At 45.6% G+C, this 24797-nt stretch overlaps 1 protein-coding gene across 1 annotated transcript in view; it reads left to right on the forward strand.

Annotated features, from left to right (window-relative positions):
* The window catches only part of Pkp1 (plakophilin 1), a 45966-nt gene extending 42629 nt beyond the window's left edge, over positions 1-3337 (forward strand). Inside the window, exon 14 of the mRNA XM_048431114.3 lies at positions 819-3337. The gene's annotated coding sequence lies outside the window, so the exon portion shown is untranslated. The remainder of the gene's footprint in view (positions 1-818) is intronic.
* Positions 3338-24797: the final 21460 nt, after the last annotated feature.

The following is a 24797-nucleotide window of genomic DNA, read 5'->3' on the forward strand; positions in this document are numbered from 1 at the left end:
TACATGTATGTCTGTGCACCATATGTGTGCCAGGTATCCAAGGCATACATCCTCTGGAACTAGAGTTATGAACAGTTGTGAACCACAGGGGTGCTGGGAATCAAACCCTAGGCTTGTGGAAGAGCACTGTGCCATCCCTCAAGCCCCTCCATCCTTCTTAAAGCCCGTTCTCATCCTGCACACGCTTGGTGTGAACAAGCTTTGTTTCCAGTTGATGGTTCTGGAGACCAGAAACTCAAATCCAATACTCTGTCAAAGCTTTGCAAGCTGAACATTCTCTGGAATCAACTGGAATGCTTGCTACTCACATTCTGGCCTTCCATCTTGTCAGTTCTGACTTGATAGCCTGTAAGTAGCCCTTAAGTGGGGTGCAGAAAATGTAATTTTTGATGGATATCCATAGAGATTCCCATACAGATAAGTCAAGAACCACGGCTAAGCGTTGAAGCAGACACCTTTGGGAAGATGTGGGTGAGAAGCTGTGTATAACATGGGGCCGACTTTCTGGTGCCGCAGTGTCTCACTACATGTAACCCTGCACGTTGTTGTTTTGGGGAATTTAATCTCGGGCCTCACATATTCTAGGCAAATACTCTACCACTGGCTTCTAACCTCAACCCTTATGTTTTATATTTTATATATTTTATCTTGAGATAGAGTCTTCCTAATTCTCCCAGGCTAGCCTTGGACTTGCTCTGTAGCCGAAGCTGACCTTAAACACATGATCCTGCTGCCTTAACCAAAAACTTGGTGCTGCAGGCGTACACTACCAAGGCCCACCTTTCAGTATACCCTAACTTGACAGTTTCTCTTTCTAGGAAGACACAACCCAGCTCGGAAGACCTCAGGCCTGAAGGATGGGTTACCTGCTTCATCCGGTGCAGTATTTGGAGACGTTCAGATGCAGCCAAGAGCAACCTGAAAACTGTGGATGATGGAAATAATTTCTGATTCTTTTTTTTTTTCCTTAGGGGAACTGGGAGGCAAGAGGGTTTGGGAGGTTGGGTGGGGGGACTTTCTTGAGTTAAAGGGGCTTATATCTGATGTCAATACTTTCTTCTCTGAGAAACAGTATATATATAATGTGTATAATGTAAGTATGTGCGTGCATGTGTTTGTGTGTGTGTATGTGTGTTTGTGTGTGTGTAAATGCCTAACAACATAACCAACAACTGCAACAGGCTAGGCACGCTGATTCTTTGCAGCTCACAGACAGCACAGAGGACTCTCCATGTCTCCCCCATAGACAGAAGCCATGTGTGGTTTTGGCTAGCTGGAATTACAGTGTGTCCAGACAGGGGCCCTTGCCAGTCAAGCCACAGAGAGTTCAGCAGCCTTTCTCTGCCACTGCCTAGATGGCAGGAGAAGGGACAGTAGCCAAGGCTGATGGGAGCTCCAGAAGATGCAGGATGGTGTCACGTGCTTAGCTAGTGACTAGGAGCAGAGAGACAGGCTCACCATTTTGGGGGGGTTCTGCACCCACATGGAAGCTTTAGCCAGCAGAGCCCCCAATTTCAGAAAAACTACAAACAGCTATTTTGGGAGAAAGAAAGCAAGAAAAGTGCCCGAAGTCAAAGAGCTCTGGAGTGGCCGCTTGTTCCCATCTGGGCGGGAGCAGATGGGGAGCAGGTACCTGCCCGCTCAGGCTTCTCACAGAGCAAGGGAGGAGAAGAGGAAGTTATCTGCCATGTGCCTCAGACCCAGTCTGCTGAGGGTCAGATGAGAGAGTGCTTGGGGGTCCCAGAGGCTGAAGGGAGGGGATTTGCTTGGATGGACCAGGAAAAGGCAGTGTCCTATTTTACATCAGTCAGCTCACATCCCAGCCATCAGTTGTCCCTCTTTCTCCCTAAACCTTAGTCGTCCTGTCTGCACACTGGCCCTGTGAAACAAACAGGCCTATCAGGGTGAAGGCAGTCATCCCCAGGACCCCAGACTCCGCACTTCAGTAGCAAAAGAGCACCTGAGAACCCCATAAGTAGACCTGTCTATGTCAGGGTCCCTAGGACAGATGGCGGGATGGGGCAGCGCTGAGCGCCAGGGCCTCTCGTGTCTAGGTTAGCACCTCTCAGCTGGTGTGGTTAGCGCTGGGTAGACAAGCGTGATCAGGGTCACACTTCTCTCAGAGAGGACATAGAGTGTGCCTTGGCCCACGCCTTTTCTTACCCCAGCAGTAAGACTGTAGAAATCCCTTGTGACTCAGGATAACCTAGTAAAAGATCTGTCCATTAAAGATGGAGGTCAGATACGCGAGAACATTGTCCCTGAGAGGAGTCTTAAACCATCTTACCCAGTATGCTCTGACACCCTGAGTCTGCCGTACCCTTCCCAGTTTGGCTTGTGATAGAATCTGCCTCCTGCCTCATCTTTCCTCCAATACCAATGTGGGATGCTGCCCCACGACACTGCCCTTGAATCTCCCTTGCCAGTCATTGGGATCCCAAACAATTCATTTCTTAGAGCATGCCGTTGGCACACTGCTCCATGCCAGGAAGTGTTCTATGGATGCACCTAGAGTGCAATGGTATATGAAACCTTCCAGGCCCCAGTCCCAGGAAGAAAGGATGCCCAGGTCCTGGGCTTTAGAGACCATCCCCTTTCTAAGTAAGTTGGAGAGAAGCATGCAGGACATCCAAGTCAGCAGGAGCAACTGTTACAGACCCTGAGTAACATCCTCACTTCCTGCAGCCCAGGGCCTTACTTTTCCTTTCCCTAGGAGGAAGGCTTGGGAGACCCACCCTTTGCTTTGGGGATGAAGCCGGTGCCCAGACACCCAGGGGCCAGGCCTGATAATGGCAACTTCCTCCATGATCTAAAGCTGGTCAGGTGAACTGAGCCCAACTCATACCTGTCACTCAGGAAGGGTAAAATTAAGGGGGCTCATGGATATATTCCTAGAAGAAGCATGGAATAAGGGACTGGCTGAACTTTATGTATCCCAGACCTATCTTAGTGTTTTATGTCAACTTGGCCTCCTATTCCCATGCCTAAAACAAATTACAGTTGACCAAAGAGAAAGGTCTTCCTTGACTTTTGGATCTCCTGTGAGAGATTCAACTGTTGGCCACCAGCAGCCTGCCTGGTGGGAGATGGACCAGTCACCCAGATCCCACGCCTCTTCCAAGGACCCAAGAGGCCAAGGATGGCCTGTGTGTGTTCATTCAGCCCTGACTGGGACTCTGGGCTTGCAGGGTCTGGGAGTCTCCCTCCAGCCTTACTCTCCTTGCTCTGTCTTATATGAGAATCTTGTGTTTGCCAGGCCCAGTTTCCTTGTATGATACACCATGTATTTGCTTTGTTGAAATATAGGAAATCAATAAATGGATAGTGTTTCTTTGAACATGTTTCAAGCTTTGTATTATGTGGGTGACTATTGAGGGATGAAGGGTCTTATCTCCAAGGCCTCCTCCACATCAAGCAAGCTGTGAAAATGTCACCCAAGGGCGTTCATAGATACCTGCTTCCTTGTAACCCGTGTGAGCACCAGGATGTTGAGACTGCCGTCCTAATTTACTGATAGGTGGGGTTTAGGAGGGAAAAAACTCTGACTGGCGCTACCCCGGTTACAAGTGGGAAAGTCATTCTGAGCACAACCCTGTCCATCCAGGCAGAGGTCTGTAGGGAAGAAAACTTCAAGGGGGAGACTTAGGGGTTCATGTTTCCCAAATGCCTACACTGCATGGGTTCCATGTCAGTTGCTGGAGAGTCGTAAACACAAAGGATATGGAGGACTCCAGGCATGGTATGGGCTGAGGGTCATCATCATCTGTGAGAACCAGGGATGCCTGGGTTGAGAAGGGGAGATGCTAAGGAAATCCATGGAGGGGAGCTCTTCCCATCCCAGAGGAATGATGGCTAACAAGGCCTCCATTACAGCATCCTGGGATATCATGGTGTTTGGTAACAGCCAGGGGAAAGGTGCTGAGCACCACTCAGGATGGACTGTGGCTTCCCGTGACCCACATGAGATGTGCTAGACTAAGGCTTTGGGGAACACTTTGGGACCTACAAACTCGTACTGACTGCAAAAAGCGGGTCAAATTACAAAATCTTCAGAGAAACCCTAATACAAAATCAGTAAGAGTTGTCTTTATGCTTTCATTAAAACACAACTTGGAGAATCAAAATCCCACTATTTAAAACATACACAGCTCTGACCCTCTTCAAACTGCACAGCACCCAGACCAAGAAATGGTAAAGGACCAGCCCTTAAGCCTTCCTCGTGCCCCTCCTGTTTCTGTCCACCCCCGAGGAGAACCTGGCACTACCCTGACTTCTAACACTATATTTTAATTTTGTCATTTTGAGCTTCATAGAAAGGCTGCCAATGCGAAATCCTGATTTTTGTTGTTGTTGTTCTGGCTTTAGCTCAGCAACATGTGGGCGAGATTCATCCGTTCCTGTTGTGTGCCTGGTTGCTACTGTCCCACTGCAGCTATGCTGCAACGCAAAATGCCACGTGGCATTACTGTCTTTATGTCTGTGCAGTTTATAGATCCATTGTCCCACTTTCCCAGAACTACTATTCATATGATGATTGGGAAATCGTAACAGTGTAGAAATTCAGTATCGTACCTGATGTGGGCACAGGAGTCCAAATGACTACAGCTGTGAAGTCCTGATTCATCTGTCCTTGAGGGCCTTGGATCTAGGATCGGATGGACAAGAACAAAGGGACACTAGGATGGACAAGAACAAAGGGACACTAAGCACATGGAATATTTAGAAGGTGAGAAGGAAGAGACCCGGAGGCTGAGTCTCAGAGCCCATGTCCACACGAGTCCTCATGCCTGACCTCGAAGTCATTTCCTATTGTTCCTATTGTTCCACTAGGCTGGGCACCCCCAGGAATCAGGGAACTAAAACATCAGTCTTAAAAACAAAAACCAAAAAAAACAAAACAAAACAAAACAAACAACAACAACAACAACAACAACAACAACAACAAAAACAGAGCATTCTGCTGCCAGCGCAGCTGGAGAAGGGAAGAACAGATGTTGAGCAACCGCCTTCTTTGAAGAGCCACACAATGACCCTTTCACTTTTAGAACCCTGAGGCATTGTTTTCTTGTTGGATCTGTACTTCTCTTTAGTAACCCAGGCAGAGTACAGGGCATCAAATTCCAATCAATAGAGGAGGGGAGACCAAGAGAAGGTAACCAGCTCAGAGTCACACAGGGAATTTACAGAAATCCCAAGCCTGACCTGGACCCAGGCCTCCTGAGTCCTGAGTATCAGAAAATGATAGGGAAGACTGCGGAGGAGGCAGTCAGACTGCGCACTGTCAGATCCCCAGTGAATCAGGGTTCACAGAGCCCTGAGACAGCGTAGGATTGCACATCCTATGAGGGGTGGTTGCTGTGCAGACATGCAGGAGAATAAGAGTTCTGATTCACAGACTGTCTGTCAGATGCCAGGAACTGCCGTGTGCATCATCCAGTCTAGAGCTGGCAGGTTTGGTTGGTTAGAACATGGAGCTAATGAGGCCAAGGGCTTCAAGGCAAGAAATGTCTCCATGACCCCAGAACATATTCCCCAACCTCGCTAGTCATCCTGCAGACATCAGCTGGGTCAGCATGTGTGTATGTCACCGAGACCGAGACATAGGTTGGCCATCTTGAGGAAGCTTGTGAAAGCTGAGAAGCCTGCAACGGGGGATCAGTAGAGAACTCCATACTTTAAGCTTCTAATATGCTAGCATCTCCTTTACTCAACCAGTAAGAAATTTCACAGTGGTGGGGCATTGGGGCATGAAGCTTAGTCGGTAGAATGCTTGCCTAGCATGCACAAACTCTGGGTTCAATCCACAGCACTGCATAAAACTGAGTGTGATATACCTGCAATCCCTGCACTGGAGAAACTGAGGCAGGAGGATTGTGAGTTCAAAAGCAGCCTGGTCTACAGGACTACAAAGCAAAACTCTGTCTCAAAAAAAAAAAAAAGCTGATGAATTAGCAAACAAATTTTAAGATTTGCTTCTGCTGGGCATGGCAGCACACAGCTGTAATCCTCGCATTCCCACTACTTGGGAGACTGAGACTGAAGGGTCAGGAGTTAAATAAAGGTTATCCTTGACTATGGAGTGAGTTGGAGGCTAGCCTCACCTACAATAAGCCCATGTATGTAGCTGCGAATCCTCTGAAACTCTGAAAACCATGTTTTCCTGGAGGACACTTAAACTACAGGTGACAGATAGAGACTTGACCACCCCGCCTGTGACGATCAGCAGGGTGAACATTGACATGGACGGACTGCTAGTATTCAGGCAGCTGTGCTGGCCTGACGCTGGGGTATACGTCCTCACCTGTCGCCACTAAGAGCACTTCCTGTGTACATTCACTCTGTCCCCTTTAAAAGGGTCCTGCCCACCTTCCATCGCTCCCTCTTTCTCTCTGTCTCTGTCTGTGTCTCTCTTCTCTCCTTCCACTCCTTTCCCAGATTGTCACCAGTCTCCCCTCTCCCCAACCCCTTTTCCCATTTACTTTCCCCCAATAAAAAACCCCTCCACCTGAGCTGTGTCGCATGGTGTTTTTCCCTCACGTACTGATTTACAACACAGACACTATGAAGCTGGCCCACCTGTGCCCATGTCACCCATTTGTGGTTCAGAGAGGCTGAGTTCATGGGAATTCCTATGATCCATATGGCTATCTGTGTATGTAGTATCTTGTAATATCGTTTGGGAAGAGAAAGAGGGAGAGAGAATGGGGAGGGAAAGAGGGAGGGAGAGGGGAGAGAAGATTTTTTTCATGCTGGCTGTTCTCTTGTCTTGTGTCCTGGGAACACATGACTGTCACCTGCCAGGCGAGCCCTGAAGACTCTTCCAATTCTGTCTGTGACCTGGATATGGATCCGTTCCAAAGGAAAGACCTGGAAGCGGACGGTGAGCCTAGCATGCCACCTCCTCAACTAGCAGCTGTGATAACAGCCCCACCCACAACATCCTGCCAAGGCTGTCCAGATATCTTCTTTGTTGGGGTTGGCTCAGTCCCAGGGACAATCAGAGCCAAGCAGAGTGAACCAAGCAAGACCAGTTCTCTCTCTCTCTCTCTCTCTCTCTCTCTCTCTCTCTCTGTGTGTGTGTGTGTGTGTGTGTGTGTGTGTGTGTGTGTGTGTGTGTGTGAAGCAGTGAGAACTAGACTCAGAAGTGGACTGGAAGCAGGCTACCTGGGAAGGGTTTTCTCAATTTTAAAAGGGGCTGTGGAGAATTATTCTTCTATTTTTGCCTAGAAAAGATGTTTGGAGGACATGAACCTTTTCCCCTGGACATTGCTTGAATCGAAGAAAGAAAGACAAAAAGTACATGCTTGGGACACAAACCCAGGCACTGAAGTCCAGGCTTAGTATGAACTAATATGACAAACAGGACTCTTCTTGTAACCCTAACATGTGTGTCCAGGAACAAACTGGTCCCAAGTGCCCCATGTTCTAAAGAGGCTTCAGGATATCTGGGCCAGACATTTCTAAGCAAAAGCCCAAGGGCTTTTAAAGCAGAGCTGATGGGAGGAGCAAGGGAGCCTGTGGAGTGGAAGAGCGGCCCACACTGGACACCTGGCCGGTGCCGGTGAGAGGGAACACTGCGACTGGACCCCGGGGTAAAGCGGGAAAGTGAGGCACAGGGCAGCCGAAGGCGCCCAGAGATGGAGGGCCACCCCCTATCAGTGTAAAGTGAGCAGAGGAGCATGGAGGGCAATGGAAGCTGGCCCCTGGGCTTAAGGTTCCTTAATTTTTACCCCCTCCTCCCTCTTAGGTAAAATACAGATACAGTGAAACGCACAAGCGTTAAACATACCATCCCACGCAGCTTTCAGACTCACACAACTGTGCAACCCAAAGTCTCACGTCACCACCTCAGAAAATGCCTTTGCCCATGCCCCATCAGTTCCCCCACCCAGAAGTAGCACTGTCCCATAGTCCTCATGTTCCCTCCCTCCCTTCCTCCATCCTTTCCCGCTCCCTCCTTCCCCCACCTCCTTGAACAACCTGGCTAGATGTTTATCTAGCTGTCTTATTTACCAGTTTCTGGCTGCTCTCATTTTATGTCTGCTCCTTAGTGTTTTCTTCTATGTACTTTAAATTTATTTTGCCTTTTTCCTCTCTAGATTTTTGTTTTGGTTGAGGTTTTTTGTGTGTATGTGTTTTTGGTTTTTTGTTTGTTTGTTTGTCTTAAGACAGAGTCTCTCTCACTCTGTAGACCAGGCTGGCCCTGAACTCACAGAGATCCGCCTGCCTCTGCTTTCCTGAGTGCTGGGATTAAAGACACGAGCCACCACCACCCAGACTACTCTAGATTTTTAAAGTAGAGACTTTGGTAATTCATTTTGGGCATTACAAGCATCATTTTAGCTGCACTTTAAAACTTTGATACACTGGTTACTTCTTTTGTGGGTTTTTGTTTCTTTCTTACTTGTGGGTTATTGAGAAGAATGTTACTTGATTTTAAACATTTGAAAAAAATTCTACATACATATCTATTCATTATAAACAAGAACATATTCCCTATTCCGTATAATTTTAATGCACCTAAGAATATTGAAACAATCGCTTTATTCAATGTCCTGACATCTTTTCTCAGTGAGTGAATTGTGTGAAGTTGTAACACATCTGCTGTATATTCATTGAGTGTGCACATACATCTGCTTGCTGTGATTTCCCAGTGGCTGTCGTCCTTGTTTCTGATGGTTTTCTTTGGCTTGGATATTTGGTTTAGTTATGACCTCTTTATATGTACATATTGTGTACTTCACTCATTCTTACCCCCATTACTCCATTTCTCTCTCTTGTCCCCTCCCACTAGTTCCCATCCTCTTCCCAATCTCCTGTGTGTGTGTGTGTGTGTACACGTGTGTATTCTAGATTTTACATGTGAGAAAACATATGTCACTAATTGTCATTCTGATCTGGCTTATTTCCTTTAACACAATGGCTAAAGTTTTATCGTGTTCCTGCAAATTATACAATTTTATTATGAACAAGCTGCCATTGTAGCGCTGGCAAGATGGCTCACTGGCTAAAGGTGTTAGCGGCACCCACGTATCAAGCCAGACCTTACCAGGGACTCCTGTAACCCCAGTGCTGAGTCCCAGGGAGCAGAGACAGGGGGTCTCCTGGAGCTTGCTAACCGCCACCCTGTCCTAAAAAATGAAGGCGGGGGCCTTGCTGATTCCAGGGGTCTGGGCCACCACCTGGGGCTGTGTTGGTGTCCAAGGACTATGCAGACGCTGGGGCCATGCCGATCTGGGTGGTCTTCACTGCCACCTGGGGCCATGATGACATCCAGACCCGAGCTGCTGCCAAAACCTGTGTCTAGATCAATGGTCCCACTGCAGCCAGGGCCTGTGCGGAAGTCCATGGGCCATGTTGCCACTAGGGCCCATACAGAGAGAGGTCTGGGGTCTGGGCAGCAACTTGTGGCCTCGTTGGTGTCCAAGGGCCGTACTGCAGCTGGGGCCATCCAGAACTGGATGACCTGCGCTGTCACCTGGGGCCATAGTGTCATCTGGGCCTGGGATACTGCCGAGGGCCATGTCTGGGTCCCTATAGAGGCCAGGGTCTGGATTGACATCTATGACTCCTGTTGCCACCAAGGATGCCCAGGGTCAGATCAGCCGCCTGAGTTCATGTTGGAGTCTGGGGGTCATACTGCAGCCGAGGCCGTACAGATCTGAGTGGCCTGTGCTGCTACCCAATGCCATGGCAGCATCCAGGCCAGAGCTACAGCAGAGGACCATGTCTGGGTCCATGGTCGTACCAAGACTGGGGTCTATGTTGATGTTCAAGGCTCCTCTGACCATCGAAGGTCACGCGGATGCCCAAGATCTGGGGCCATGTTGGTGTCTAAGGACCACGCTGCCACTGGGACCATGCCAATTTGAGTGGCCTGCACTGCCACCTGGGGCAGTGGTGACACCCAGACCCACCTGCTGCCAAGGACCATGTCTGGCTTTATGGTCCTTCTAAGGCTGGAGTCTGTGTTGAAGTCTGAGCTCCATGTTGTCACCAAGGGTCACATGGAAGTCTAGAGTTGGGGCCATAGGAACATAGGAACAAACCTGAAGCTTTGATAGTGCCCAGGGGCCATGCCACTGCCAGATCTATCCACATCTGAGTGGCCAGTGCTCCCACATGGAGCCAGGATGTCATCCAGGACAAAGCTACTGGCAAGGGCCTTGTTTGTGTAACTGGGGTCTTTGTTGTTGACTGTGGCCTGTGTCACCTCAGGGGGGGCATAGGAGCCATCCGTGATAAAATCAGAGGGTCATGCTGAGCTGGCCCCACACTTCGCTGGGTCTGGGCAAGTTGGCCCTGCCTCTTGCTGGACACTGTAACAAGAGAGTTGGCCCAAACCCTCACAGGAGAGCTGGACTCTGAACTCGGGAGAGATGGCCCCACTCCTCACCATGGGTGAGGAAGAACTGACTCTGATGGCATGGGCACATGGGAGCTGGCTCTATCCCCTCACCTGAGGCCAGTGGTCCCAGTGTCTTGGACTTACCAGCACAGCTACCACCCTTGGATTGGCCCACCCTAGCATCTTACCCCATCTAGGACCTGCTGGAGCTCATGAAGGAACTGGGTCCTGTGGATCACCTGCAGGATCTTCATGATTCGAGGTGTCTGTGGGACATCCCAGAGGAGTTCTGGTGAAGGAATGGTGTACCAGAAACCCAAGGCCTTGAACCAGACCAGTGACTCACTGCAATGAACATTTGCTAATAAAGCTGATTGAAACAAAGGTAAAGTGTGTGGCACACCTTGACTCCCAATGCAACCAGGACAGATGAAGAGGTGTTGGAGAGGTGGGAACAATGGAGACGTGAAGAGGGTTTTTTTTTGGGGGGGGGGTTTTGTTGTTGTTCTTTATATGTTTGTTTGCTTGTTTTGTTTTGTTTTGGTGGGATGCTTCAGAGATGAGGGGAGAATATGGGAGGACTGGGAGGTGAGCAGAGCATGATGTGGAATTCCTGAAGAATCAATAAAGAAATTAGGTTACATTTTTTAAAAGGTGAAGAGTGATAGAGCAGGATTCCTAACTGACTCTTCTGGCCTCTGCTCATACACAGAGGCGAGTGTACTATACACACACATATGCACTTGCCACACACATGCACACACACACGCATGCATACACACATACAGGCACACATACACACTCCGCATACAGACATACGGCATACAGAAACACACACTATGTGCAAACACACCACATAAAGACACACACCACATATAGACACACCAAATAGAGACACACACATACAGACACACCACGTATAGACACATCACATACAGACACACACATACAGACACACCACGTATAGACACATCACATACAGACACACCCATACAGATACACCACATACAGACATATCACATAAACACACACATACACACATACAGACAAACCACATACAGACACACCACATACATACACACACACACCATGTACAAACACACCACATACAGACACACACACACAATGTACAGACACACCATGTACAAACACACCACATACATACACACCACGTAAGACACACCACGTACAAACACATAGGCACAGACAAAGCACATACAGACACACAACAAACAGACCACCACATACAGACACACCACATATAGACACACCACATACAGACACACATACACTACATGCAGACACACCATGTACACACACACACACACACACACACCACATACAGACACACATGTAAAGACACACCACATACAGATGAGTTCAACCCTGTTTGTCTGTGCTCAGGTTCACGACTCATATCGTTTCAAATGTGAGCTTAAACTTTTCAGTTCATTTTACAGACATTTTTTAGCTTTAGAGTTTCTATTTGGTTCTATTTAACAATTTTTTCCTTTTTTATTAGATTTTTTAAAAATACCAATCCAAGTTCCCACTTCCTCCCCTCCTCCCAAACCCTCCACACACACCCCCATCCTACCCCCATCCAATTCTCAGAGAGGGTAAGGCACATTGCTTTGGGGAAGGTCTGAGGCCCTCCCCACTATATCTAAGCTGAGCAAGGTATTCATCCAAAGAGAAAAGGTTCCCAATTCATGTACATGCAGTTGGGATAAGTCCTGGTGCAACTGCCAGTGGCCCCTCAGTCTGCCCCAGCCATACAACTGTTAACCACATTCAGAGGGATGAGTTTGATCCTATGCTTGTTCGTTCCTAGTCCGGCTGGAGTTGGCGAACTCCCATTAGCTCAGGTAGACTGTTTCAGTGGGTGGACCCATCACAGTCTCGAACTCTTTGCTCATATTCTCACTCCTCCTACTCTTCAGCTGGAGTTTGGGAGCTCAGTCCAGTGCTCCAGTGCGGGTCTCTGTCTCTGTTTCCATCAGTTGCTGGATGAAGGTTCTATGGTGATATTTAACATATTCATCAGCCTGACTACAGGACAAGTCAAGATTGGGACCCCTTTCCTCTATTGCTTAGGGTCTTAGCTGGGGTCATCCTTGTGGAAACCTGAGGATTTCTCTAGAGCCAGGTTTCTGCTAGTCCTATAATGGCTCCCTCAATCAAGATAGCTCTTTCCTTGCTCTCTTCTCTGTCCTTCCTCCATCTCAACTATCTCGTTCCCTCAGGTTCTCCTCACCCCTCCCCTTCTCCCCTCCTGTTTCCCTTCTACCCTCCCTTCTCCCCCCACCCCCCATGCTTCCAATTTTGTCAGGCGATCTTGTCTGTTTCCAATTTCCAGGTGAATATATATATATATATATATATATATATATGTTTTTCTTTGGGTTCATCTTATTACTTAGTTTCTCTAGCATCATGAACTATAGGCTCAAAGTTCTTTGTTTATAGCTAGTATCCACGTATGAGTGAGTACATATCATATTCATATTTTGGGTCTGGGTTACCTCACTCAGGATAGTGTTTTTCTAATTCCATCTATTTGCATTCAAAATTCAAGATGTCATTGTTTTTTTTTTTACCACTGAGTAGTACTCTAATATGTAAATGATCACATTTTCTTTATCCATTCCTTGGTTGAGGGGTATCTAAGTTGTTTCCAGGTTCTGGCTATTAAAAATAATGCTGCTATGAACATAGTTGAACAAATGCCTTTTTAGTATGATCGAGCATCTTTGGGGTATATGCCCAAGAGTTGTATTTCTGGGTCCTGAGGTAGATTGATTCCCAATTTTCTGAGAAACCACCATACTGATTTCCAAAGTGGCTGCACAAGTTTACATTCCCACCAGCAATGGATGAGTGTTCCCCTTACTCCACATCCTCTCCAGCATAGGCTATCATTGGTGTTTTTGATTTTAGCCATTTTGATAAGTGTAAGATGGTACCTGAGAGTTGTTTTAATTTTTATTTCCCTGATGGCTAAGGATGTTGAACATTTCCTTAAGTATCTTTCGGCCATTTGAGATTCTTCAGCTAAGAATTCTTTGTTTAGTTCTGTACTCAATTTTTTAATTGGTTTATTTAGAATTTTAATGTCTAATTTCTTGAGTTCTTTATATATTTTGGAGATAAGTCCTTTGTCTGATGTGGGGTTGATGAAGATCTTTGCCCATTCAGTAGGCTGCCTTTTTGTATTATTGACTGTGTTCTTTGCTTTACAGAAGCTTCTTAGTTTCAGGAGGTCCTGTTTGTTTATTGTTGCTCTCAGTGTCTGTGCTACTGGGGTTATATTATGGTCTCCTGTTCCCATGAATTGAAGACTACTTCCCACTTTCTCTTCTATCAGGTTCAGAGTGGTCGAATTTATATATATTGAGGTCTTTAATCCATTTGGACTTGAGTTTTATGCATGGTGATAGATATGGATTTATTTTCATTCTTCTACATATTGACATCCAGTTATGCCAGCACTATTTGTTGAAGACACTTCCTTTTTTCCATTGTATAATTTTAGCTTCTTTGTTAAAAATCATGTGTTCATAGGTGTGTGGATTAATATCCAGTTCTTCGATTCGATTCCATTGGTCTCTGTTTTTATGCCAATACCAAGCTGTTTTCATTACTGTAGCTCTGTAATGGAGTTTCATGTCAGGGATGGTGATGCCTCCAGAAGTTTCTTTATTGTACAGGATTGTTTTGGCTATCCTGCATTTTTTACTTTTCCATATAAAGTTGATTAGTGTTCTTTCAAGGTCTGTGAAGAATTGTGTTGGAATTTTGATGGGGATTGCATTGAATCTATAGATTGCCTTTGGTAAGATTGTCCTTTTTACTATGTTGATCCTACCTATCCAAGAACATCGGAGATCTTTCCATTTTCTAGTATCTTCTTCAATTTCTTTCTTCAGAGACTTAAAATTCTTGTCAAATAGATCTTTCACTTCTTTGGTTAGTGTTACCCCAAGATATTTTATGTTATTTGAGGCTATTGTGAAAGGTGATGTTTTTCTGATTTCCTTCACAGCTTCTTTATCATTAGTGTATAGGAGGGCTACCGTTTTATTTATTTATTTTTTGAGTTGATATTGTATCCTGCCACATAACTGAAGGTATTTATTACCTGTAGGATTTCTCTGGTAGAGTCTTTGGGGCTATTTATATATACTACCATATCATCTACAAATAATGAAAGTTTGACTTCTTTCTTTCCAATTTGAATCCCCTTGATCTCCTTTTGTTGTCTTATTGCTATAACCAGAACTTCAAGAACTATGTTGAAGAGATATGGAGAGAGTGGACAACCTTGTCTTATTCCTGATTTTAGTGGAATCACTTTGAGTTTCTCTCCGTTTAATTTGATGTTGGTTGTCAGCTTGCTGTATACTGTTTTTATTATATTTAGAAATGTTCCTTGTATCCCTGATCTCTCCAAGACCTTTATCATGAAAGGGTGTTAGATTTTGTCCAAAGCTTTTTCAGCATCTAATGAAATGATCATACGGTTTTTTTCTTTCAGTTTATTTATATGATGGATTGCATTCATAGATTTTCATATGTTGAGCCAGCCCTGCATCTCTGGGATGAAGCCAACTCGATCACGGTGGATGATTTTTTTGATGTATTCTTGGATTCGATTTGCCAGTATTTTACTGAGTATTTTTACATCCATGTTCATGAGTGAGATTGATCTGTAGTTCTCTTTCTTGGTTGGGTCTTTGTGTAGTTTTGGTATCAGGGTATCTGTGGCCTTATAAAAAGAGTTTGGCAGTATCCCGTCTGTTTCTATTGTGTGGAACACTTTAAGAAGTATAGGCTCTTCTTGGAAGTTCTGGCAGAATTCTTCACCAAAACCATTCAGTCCTGGGCTTTTTTTTTTCTTTTTTTTTTCTTTTTTTTTTTGTTGGGAGGTTTTTAATGACAGCTTCTATTTCCTTGCAGTTTATAGGTCTATTTAAATTGCTCACCTGGTCTTGATTTAGTTTCGGTATATGATATCTATCTAAAAAATTGTCCATTTCTTTTACATTTTCCAATTTTGTGGAGTACAGTTTTCTGTAGTATGATTTAATGATTTTCTGTAGTTCTTCAGTGTCTGTTGTTATGTCTCCATTTTCATTTCTGATTATGTTAATTTGGATGTTCTCTCTCTGCCTTTTGATTAGTTTGGATAATGGTTTGTCTATCATGTTGATTTTCTCAAAGAACCAGCTCTTTGTTTCATTGATTCTTTGTATTGTTTACTTTGTTTCTATTTTGTTGATTTCAGCCCTCAATTTAATTATTTTCTGTCTTTTACTCCTCCTGGGTGAGACTGCTTCTTTTTGTTCTAGAGTTTTCAGGTGTGCTGTTAAGTCTCTAATGTGAGCTTTCTCCGTTTTCTTTATGTGGGTGCTTAGTGCTATGAACTTTCCTCTTAGCACTGCTTTCATAGTGTTCCATAGGTTTGAATATGTTGTGCCTTCATTTTCATTGAATTCAAGGAAGTCTTTAATTTCTCTCTTTATTTCTTGCTTGACCCAGGAGTGGTTCAGTAGTTGACTGTTCAATTTCCATGAGTTTGTAGGCTTTTTGAGAGTAGTATTGTTGTTAAATTCTAACTTTAATCCATGGTGATCTGATAAGACACAGGGGGTTACTCCATTTTTTTGTGTGTGTCTATAGAGGTTTGTATTGTTACCACGTATGCGATTAATTTTAGAGACGGTTCCATGAGGTGCTGAGAAGAAGGTATATTCTTTTATGTTTGAGTGGAATGTTCTATAGATAATTAACATTTAGTTAACTGTTGAGTCCATTTGATTCATGACATCTGTTAGTTCTCCTATTTTTCTGTTAAGTTTCTGTCTGGTTGACCTGTTCATTGGCGAGAGTGGAGTGTTGAAGTTTCCTACTATTAGTGTGTGGAGTTTGACGTGTGATTTAAGTTTTAATAATGTATCTTTTACATATGTGGGTGCTCTTATTACACCCACATTACATATTAGGGGCATAGATGTTCTGGATTGAGACTACATCTTGATGGATTGTTTCTGCTATGAGTATAAAGTGTCCTTTTCCATCTCTTCTGATTGATTTTAGTTTGAAATCTATTTTGTTAGATATTAGGATAGCTACACCCACTTGTTTCTTTGGTCCATTTGATTAGAAAATCTTTTCCCAACCCCTTACTCTGAGGTAGTGTCTGTCTTTGAGGTTGAGGTGTGTTTTTGTATATAGCAGAAGGTTGGATCCTGTTTTCATACCCATCCTCTTAGCCTGTGTCTTTTTATAGGTGAATTGAGTCCACTGATATTAAGCAATATTAATGACCAGTGGTTGTTAATTCTGGTTATTTTTTGGTAGTAGTGTTTGTGTGTTTCCCTTCTTTGGGTTATGCTGGTGGGGGGGGGGTCATCAGTTGCCTGTGTTTTTGTGGGTGTAGTTAGCTTCTTTAGGTTGAGGTTTTCCTTCTAGTACCTTTGGTAGGGCAGAGTTTGTGGATACATATTGTTTAAATCTGCTTTTGTCATGAAATATCTTGTTTTCTCCATCAATGGTGATTGAAAGCTTTGCTGGATATAGTAGTTTGGGCTTGCATCCATGGTCTCTTAGTGTCTGCAGCTCATCTATCCAGGACCTTCTGGCTTTCATGGTTTCCATTGAGAAGTCGGGTGTAATTCTGATAGGTTTACCTTTATAGGTTACTTGACCTTTTTTCTTTGCAGCTCTTCATATTCTTTCTTTATTCTGTATGTTTTGTGTTTTGATTATTATATGGTGAGGGGGCTTTTTTTATCCAGTCTATTTGGTGTTCTGTAAGCTTCTTGTACCTTCATAGCAATATCCTTCTTTAGGTTCTGAACATTTTCTTCTATTATTTTGTTAAATATATTTTCTGTGCCTTTGAGCTGGAGTTCTTCTCCTTCTTCTACCCTTATTATTCTTAGGTTTGGGCCTTTTATGGTGTCCCAGATTTCCTGGATGTTTTGTGTTAAGAATTTGTTGGATTTAATGTTTTCTTTGACCAACGAGTCTATTTCCTCGATAGTATCTTTATCACCTGAGATTCTTTCTTCTATCTCTTGCATTGTGTTGGTTATACTTGTCTCTGTAGTTTCTGTTTGTTTACCCAGATTTTCCATATCCAGAATTCCCTCAGTTTGTGTTTTGTTTATTACCTCTATTTTAGTCTTCAAGCCTTGAACTGTTTGCTTCACCTGTTTGATTGTTTTTCTTGGGTTTCTTGGGTTTCTTTGAGGGATTTATTAATTTCTTCCAATTTTTTGTTTATCTTTTCCTCCATTTCTTTAAGGAAGTTTTTCATTTCCTCCTTAAAGGTCTTTATCATTTTCGTAAAGTTATATTTAAAGTCGTTTTCTTCTGCTTCTTCTGGGTTAGTATGATCAAGTCTTCCTGTTGTGTGACTGCTGAGTTCTGGTGTTTTCATGTTGCTTTTTAGGTTGTTGGAGGAATTCTTGCATTGACGCCTACCCATCTCTTTCTTCAAATGAGGCTGGCAGTGTCTTTGCAACTTGGTCCAATCCTTACAGTGGCTGTCTGAGTGTTTAGGAGTTTATCTTGGTCTGCTCTGTACTGTCAATGTCTGTATCAGAAAGACTCTGAAGTCTCTATATGCCTGATCTCTTGGCCTTCTCTCCTGGTTTGCTCTCTTGGTGTTCTCTCTTGGTCCCCTCAGTGTTGGAGCAAGCTCTAAGCTTTTAGGCAGGGTGTGGCTAGTAGCTCTTAAGTTCCCTCAGTATTGAAGCAATCTGTGTTTCAGAGTTCCACTGAGGTTGCAGGAGGATAGGCAGGTTTGAGGACGAGGTGAGGGTAGTTGTTTGGAGGGGCTGCTGGATGGGGTTGGATTTTGGGGGAGCCAACCCACAGGAAATTCCCTGTTGGCTGACTAGAAAAGCCAAGGGAGTTGGGGGAGGGGCCCCGGGGTTTTGTCCCACTGTGGAGGATCAAGAGAGTGGGTGTTCACTCACCTCTTAAATCCCCTCAGTATTGGAGCATGCTGTGTCTCAGAGTTCCACCGAGGTTGCAGGAGGATAGGCTGATTTGGGGATGGGTGGGGTAGTTTTTGGAGGGGCTGCTGGATGGGTTTGGGTTTGGGGGAGCCTCCTATTTAACAATTTTTACTTTTCTGCAAATGTTTCTAAGTTACTCACTCATTACATTTTCCCTCACATCTTCTAGCAAAATTGCAATTTGTTTTTAAATTACCCAATTCCGGTATTTAAATAGTGCATATCAATCCCATTTGTTTCCTTTTATTTCAATTATGGATCACATTCTTGCATTTATTTATCTATTTATATTTGTTTGGTTTTTGGTTTTTGCCTATCTGTTTTGTTTTGTTCTTTGATACAGGGTCTCTCTACGTAGACCTGGCTGTTCTGGAACTTGCTGTGTAGATGAAGGTGGCTTTGAGCTCACAGAAATCTGCCTGCCTCTGCCTCCCAAGTACTGAATTAAAGGCCACCATGTCCAACTATATTTTCTAATTTCTGATTTATACCCTGAATGCAATGAATGCTGTTTGTGTCTTTTCTGGTTTTTCCTCCTCACCCTCTGAAGGATGCTGACATTTTGTCAGGTAATTACCCACTGGTCAGGTCTTGGAGGTCTGTTTGAGCTACCCAGGTGCTCTTCCACTAGTGCATAGCCGAAGAGGCAATCAGGGATTTGGGTTTATTTATCTTTTTAAAATGTTTATCACATCTTTATTTTAGTGCGCTTAGTATACATATCTGTGTGTTGCCCACATACAACACATGCCACAACACACATGTAGAGATAAGAAAACCACTTGCAGGAGTCAGTTCTCCCCTTCCACTAAGTGGGTTCTGGGGCTGAAACTCGGATCTTCAGGCTTGGTGGCAGCACCTTTACCAGCTGAGCCATCCTGCCAGCCCTTACTTATGGCTAATATTTAAAATCGGAAGCGTTTGCTGTGAGACTGTATCACATTTGCTATACCTCCATTTTTAAAAAGATTTATTTATTTACTTACTTACTTATTTATGTATTTATTTATTTATTTATTATATATAAAGTGTTCTGTCTGCAGGCCAGAAGAGGGCACCAGATCTCTCATGGATGTGAGCCACCATGTGGTTGCTGGGAATCAAACTCAGGACCTCTGGAAGAACAGCCAGTGCTCTTAACCACTGAGGCATCTCTCCAGTCCAATTTTTTAAACGTTTTTTTTTAACTTCCTGGCTGCCTCAAACAGTCTGCTGGTTCTTAAGGCCAGCTAGATGACAAATTTCATTTTGACTCTTAGTCTGTATGGAGCCAACTGCAGCCCGTGCTTGGATGAACACAGAAAACTCACTGAGTGCAATTTCTTCTCCCCTGCCTGCCTTTGGTCAGTCTCTGATCTCTTCGGGTGCTTGTTACTTTTTGCTTATGTCTGGAGGGTGTGGCTGTTTTGTTATGTCTGGTGGTTGCTGTTTTACCGAACAGCAAAAGTGTTCGGTAAGGGCTACTGCACCATGTCTGGAAATGAAACTCTCTGGCCACCATTTGAATGGCTTGGAAGACCCCTGTGTTTGGTAGGTCCACTTATGGTTGAGTGGTGGGGCAAAGTAGAAGTGAAGCAAGGCCCTCAGTTTCCGGGAAAGTTCTTAGTAAAGGCAAAGAAAGAAAATAGGGGGCTGGTAACAGTTCCAGTCACAACTGGCTGCAACTCCAGTTGCAGGGGACCCAGATATCTTCTCCTGTCATCCGAAGGCATGTACCTGGGGTACAGATACACTATACATGCAAGCAAAACATCCACACACACGTAATAAAATAATTTTTCAAAGTTTTAAGTAACAAGAAAGAGGTGCTATGGGGACGTGGTTGTGGCATCAAGACAGCCTTTCTGTGTGATGTTCTGGTGGCAAGGAGCGGTTGTTGGTCCAAGAGGAAAGAACCAATGAAGCGACAGGTCTTTGTGTGGATGAGCTTTTCTTACTTAAATTATACCATTTCTCTTTAAATATATTTTGTCTGTAGGTTTTTTTTAACCCTTCTTTATTCTATATATCTTTCCTTCCTTCCTTCTCCATGGCTGGCCGTGTGGCTGGGTTTGGTAGCTGGGTGGCTGGCTCCTGGTGTCCACTGTTCCTCCTTTTCTCACTTCTCCCTCCTGGCTCCTCACTCTTGTCCGTAGAGTTCTCCTCCTATTTGTTCTCTCTGCCCACCCCAGCCCTGCCTATTTCTCTCTCTTGCCTACCTATTGGCTGTTCATATCTTTATTAGACCAATTGGGTGTTTTAGACAGGAAAGTAACAGCTTCACAGAGTTAAACAAATGCAATCTAAAATCTAATGATCCTTGCATCATTAAACAAATATTCCACAGCATAAACGAATGTAACACATCTTAAGCTAATATTCCACAACAAGCTACTGACATGGTCAAGAACTTAAGCTCACATAAGTATGCATTTTTTTTTTCTCTCTAGCCATTTTGATACCACCCAGGTGAAGGCAGAGAGCAAGGACCGAGCAATACCCACTCCAACAAAGCCACGCCTCCTAATAGTGACACTTGCTACGAGATTTTGGGAGCCAATTACATTCAAACCACCACACAAGGCTAGGGTATTTGAGGTAGAAGCTATAAAGTGACAGTCAAATGATGCACTGCTTTAAGTTGAAAATACAGAGAAGTTGTCGAAGGTCACAGCAAGGCTGTGAACAGCTCTAATAAGAAAGGACCGACCAAGCCCTCGGAGAGAGGCGATCAAAGGCGAAGAAGCTGGGACTATAGAAGGATCACACATTATAAATAAGAGAATCATTAGTCCTTGGAACAGGACAAATATTGAGAAAGCAATGGCAGATCTGAACTCTTCAGAGATGTTCACCAGTGACTGCAGCAGACGGGACAGTCATGGTGTAGTGTGTGACGGGAGAGGCTTGTTAGCTATGGCAATAAAGGTTCCAGAACTGCAGCACACCTCCACTCCGAGTCCAATCTACAGCCACTTCCAGGCAGATCCCATTCAGCCACCGGGGACGAGGTGAGCTTCCTTCCTTCCAACACTCTGACAGCCCGAGAACCGGTCACTGAGATTAGAGTGAGAAGTCTTTACATAGTCCACCTCTAGAGTCATCTAAGTCTAAACCCTGGGGACCACCAGCTCTTCTGGTGACCAGCCTACCCCTCAGCATGGCAGATGGGGCAGAGGGGCTCTCTGGAAGCTGGTGTCAGGGACACTATAACCACACCACCCTGGCAGCTCCCACCGGCTTGGGACTGGTTTCTACAAACGCAGATTGAAATGGCAGGGGTGGGGTGGGTGGATATGGAGGTGTGAGAGGCTGGGGAGACTGCCTGGATCTTATCATATGGATGGGACCACGTCTGTTGCTGCTCCCTATTCATAGGAAACAGGGGTCCCTAGAGGAGGGTTCTCACATGACACGCACGTGTGTTGGCTCGGAACTCCGTAAAGTTCAACACCGGCCTGAACTACAGGTGGCTTTAGTCTGTCCGCTTTTAAGAAATAAAGGCTAGCCGGAACCGCTACCCACCCATCCTCCCACATGAGAGATTCTGCCCTCATCCTTATTACATCCTTTCCCACTCAGCAAGTCCTGACGACGGAATTAGCCTCTGGAGGCTGGACTTTTCCTTGCTCTATGCTGCCACCTTCTGGCTGGCTTTGGTTCATGCCAGTCCGGTGCCACCCTCAGCCACTGGAGTATGCCTTCACAGAGACTGATGTGTAAGTCACCCTGACCACACCTTCTGCCTTTGGGGAAACATCTGCCAACTCTGAGCTTTCTGTTCCTGGTTCTCTCCGGCCAACCTATGTCCCCTGCCTTGTCCCTGTTTGTCTTCATGCTTTCCCCGGGCTTCCCCTGACGGCATCTCCCCAAGAGTTGCAAGGATTCCAGCCCACTGTCCCTGTGTTGCTTCTGTGGACTCATGTGGCCTCACTTGGTGTGTTCTCTGTCCACAAAACTTCTGTTCATCCCTAAGAGCCGACTCACAAGCTGTTCCCTCCATGAGGTCTTCACATTTATGCTACTTCAAGGCCCTCATTGGGCCGTGACTTGTGCCTGTGGAGTGATGACCTAGTCATATTAGCCCAAAGCCCAGAGTGTATCCCAGAGTGTGTGCTCAGCATTCTGTGAGCCGTAGATGGCTGTGAGTGTAGGTCCAGCCTTTCCCAGTGAGTTGATCTTAAAGGCCTTCCTAACTCCCTACATTTTGACCATAAAGATCCGATCCATTTCTGCTGTCTGTCTTAGCCAGGTGCCAGCTCTGAGCATGGATTCTGCTTTTGGGATATGTTTATTCTCGGGTAATTCTGAATACAACAGGAAAGAGGCCCAGATGCCACACAAATGGTATCTCAATGTCACCATCAGGAGATAGCCACAGTGAAACCCAACCTAGCAGGTTGATACCTACCTCTTCAATAGTTTCCTTTCTACAAAAATAACTGTGTGTGGGGGGGGGGGAATCCTGGGTCCCTCAATGCAGATGCTCAGAGTGATTCCCAGTCACATCTGGCTCCTGTGGCATCCACTGGCCTGCCTTGTCTCTATCCACATGGAGAGTGGATCTCACTTCTTTCCCTAGGGCAGTTTTCTTTGTCTTTGAGTTTTCTCATATCCAACCTACTCAGCTTCTTCAGTCCTCCCTTAAAGGGGTGGTTTACTGTCCCTCTCACTGCATGGTCACCTTCTCTGGACACATTTCAAGTTGTCCTCGTTTCTCTTAACACTGGAGCACTGAATAGAGGAGGGAGCAGAAGATGTGATCCTAGGGTATCAGGTACAGGTACAGGCATCCATTTCTAGTGTGTTCTGCCTGCCATACAGTGCAGAAACCACCAAATGGAGGTTGGCTTCCAGGACTCCATTCCTTAGAAATTCATGTGAAGATCTCTCTCTCTCTCTCTCTCTCCCTCCCTCCCTCCCTCTCTCCTCCCCTCTCCCTCTCTCCTTCTCTCTCTCTCTCTCTCTCCCCTTACCTCCCTCCCTCTCTCTCTCCTTTTCTCCCTCCCTCTCTCCCTCCCTCCCTCTCTCTCTCTCTCTCTCTCTCTCTCTCTCTCTCTCTCTCTCCTTTCCTCCTTCCCTCTCTCCCTCCCTCTCTCTCTCTCTCTCTCTCTCTCTCCTTTCCTCCCTCCCTCTCTCTCTCTCTCTCTCTCTCTTTCTCCTTTCCTCCTTTCCTCCCTCCCCTCCTTTCCTTCTTCCCTCCCTCTCACCCTTCCTGTGGAACTAAGGAAAGAACCCAGGGCTCCTGCATGCTGGGCACACACTCTACCACTGAACGACATCTCCAGCCCCTGACTCCCTCTGACTGCATGGGCTCCCCACAATCAAGCGTCTTCAGTCTGCACTGGCAGCCTCCTCAGGACGCTAATGAAGAGGAAAAAATGATAGATGTGGAGTGTGCTGCTATTTCAAAATGGGACTCCCAAGAGTTCATGGATTCTGCTTTTTTGGATACGTTTATTCTCGGGTAATTCTGAATACAACAGGAAAGAGGCCCAGATGCCACACAAATGGTATCTCAATGTCACCATCAGGAGATAGCCACAGTGATACCCAACCTAGTAGGTTGATACCTACCTCCTCAATAGTTTCCTTTCTACAAAAATAAGTGTGTGTGTGTGTGTGTGTGTGTGTGTGTGTGTGTGTGTGTGTGTGTGTGTGAAATCCTGGGTCCCTCGATGCTGACGCATTAAGTCATTGCCCTATGATCTCAATGTCAGTGCTGGGTCTCCTATCCCCACAGATCCCAGGATCCCCAGAATCTCTGTAAAACCCAGACCTTGACCCCAGCTCACTGGCAAGGGAGAGAAGCCCTCAGCATTGCATTCCTGCAGTTTCCCACAACCTCTCTGGCCCAGGCTCCTCAACCAAGCTGTTAGTGGCGGGAGGTGGCGGGCGCAGAAGCCATGAGTCAGGCTGTCAGAACCAACCCTGCCAGTTCCCCTCCCATCCAACCACTAAGTCAGCAAAAGCCCATCAGGGGCTGACTAGAAATCGCTGTCACTAGTACTCTACAGGTGGGCAAGGCAAATGGAATTTCCCGAGTGAGTTGTCCTCCCTCTGGATGGGCCACACCCTCCCTCCCAATGGCCGTCAGTCCATAGGAACAGTCTTGTCTCCTGCAGCAGGGTCTCCAGCTCTAACTCCGGGCGGGAACACTTGCTGGAACACAGAACAGTTGGGATTCAAAACAAAAGTAGAGCCATCCAGAGCAAGAGGTGGAACTCGGTGTGACGACATCACCCTCCCACTCCAGCCCAGTCCCTGCCAATACCGCCGACCCCCCTGGGAAATGAGGGCAAGGGTCCATCAGGGACCAAAGCACCTCTGACAAGAACCTTACTTAGCTTTTGGTGTGTGGGTGTGGGAGCAAAGGTATTAAAATCATCCTGACGTCATTTGCACAGGCTCACAGTGACAAAGGCCTAAGTTCTGGAGGC

This window comes from Myodes glareolus, chromosome 5, assembly GCF_982192425.1.
Source record: "Myodes glareolus chromosome 5, mMyoGla1.1, whole genome shotgun sequence".
NCBI lineage: Eukaryota > Metazoa > Chordata > Mammalia > Rodentia > Cricetidae > Myodes > Myodes glareolus.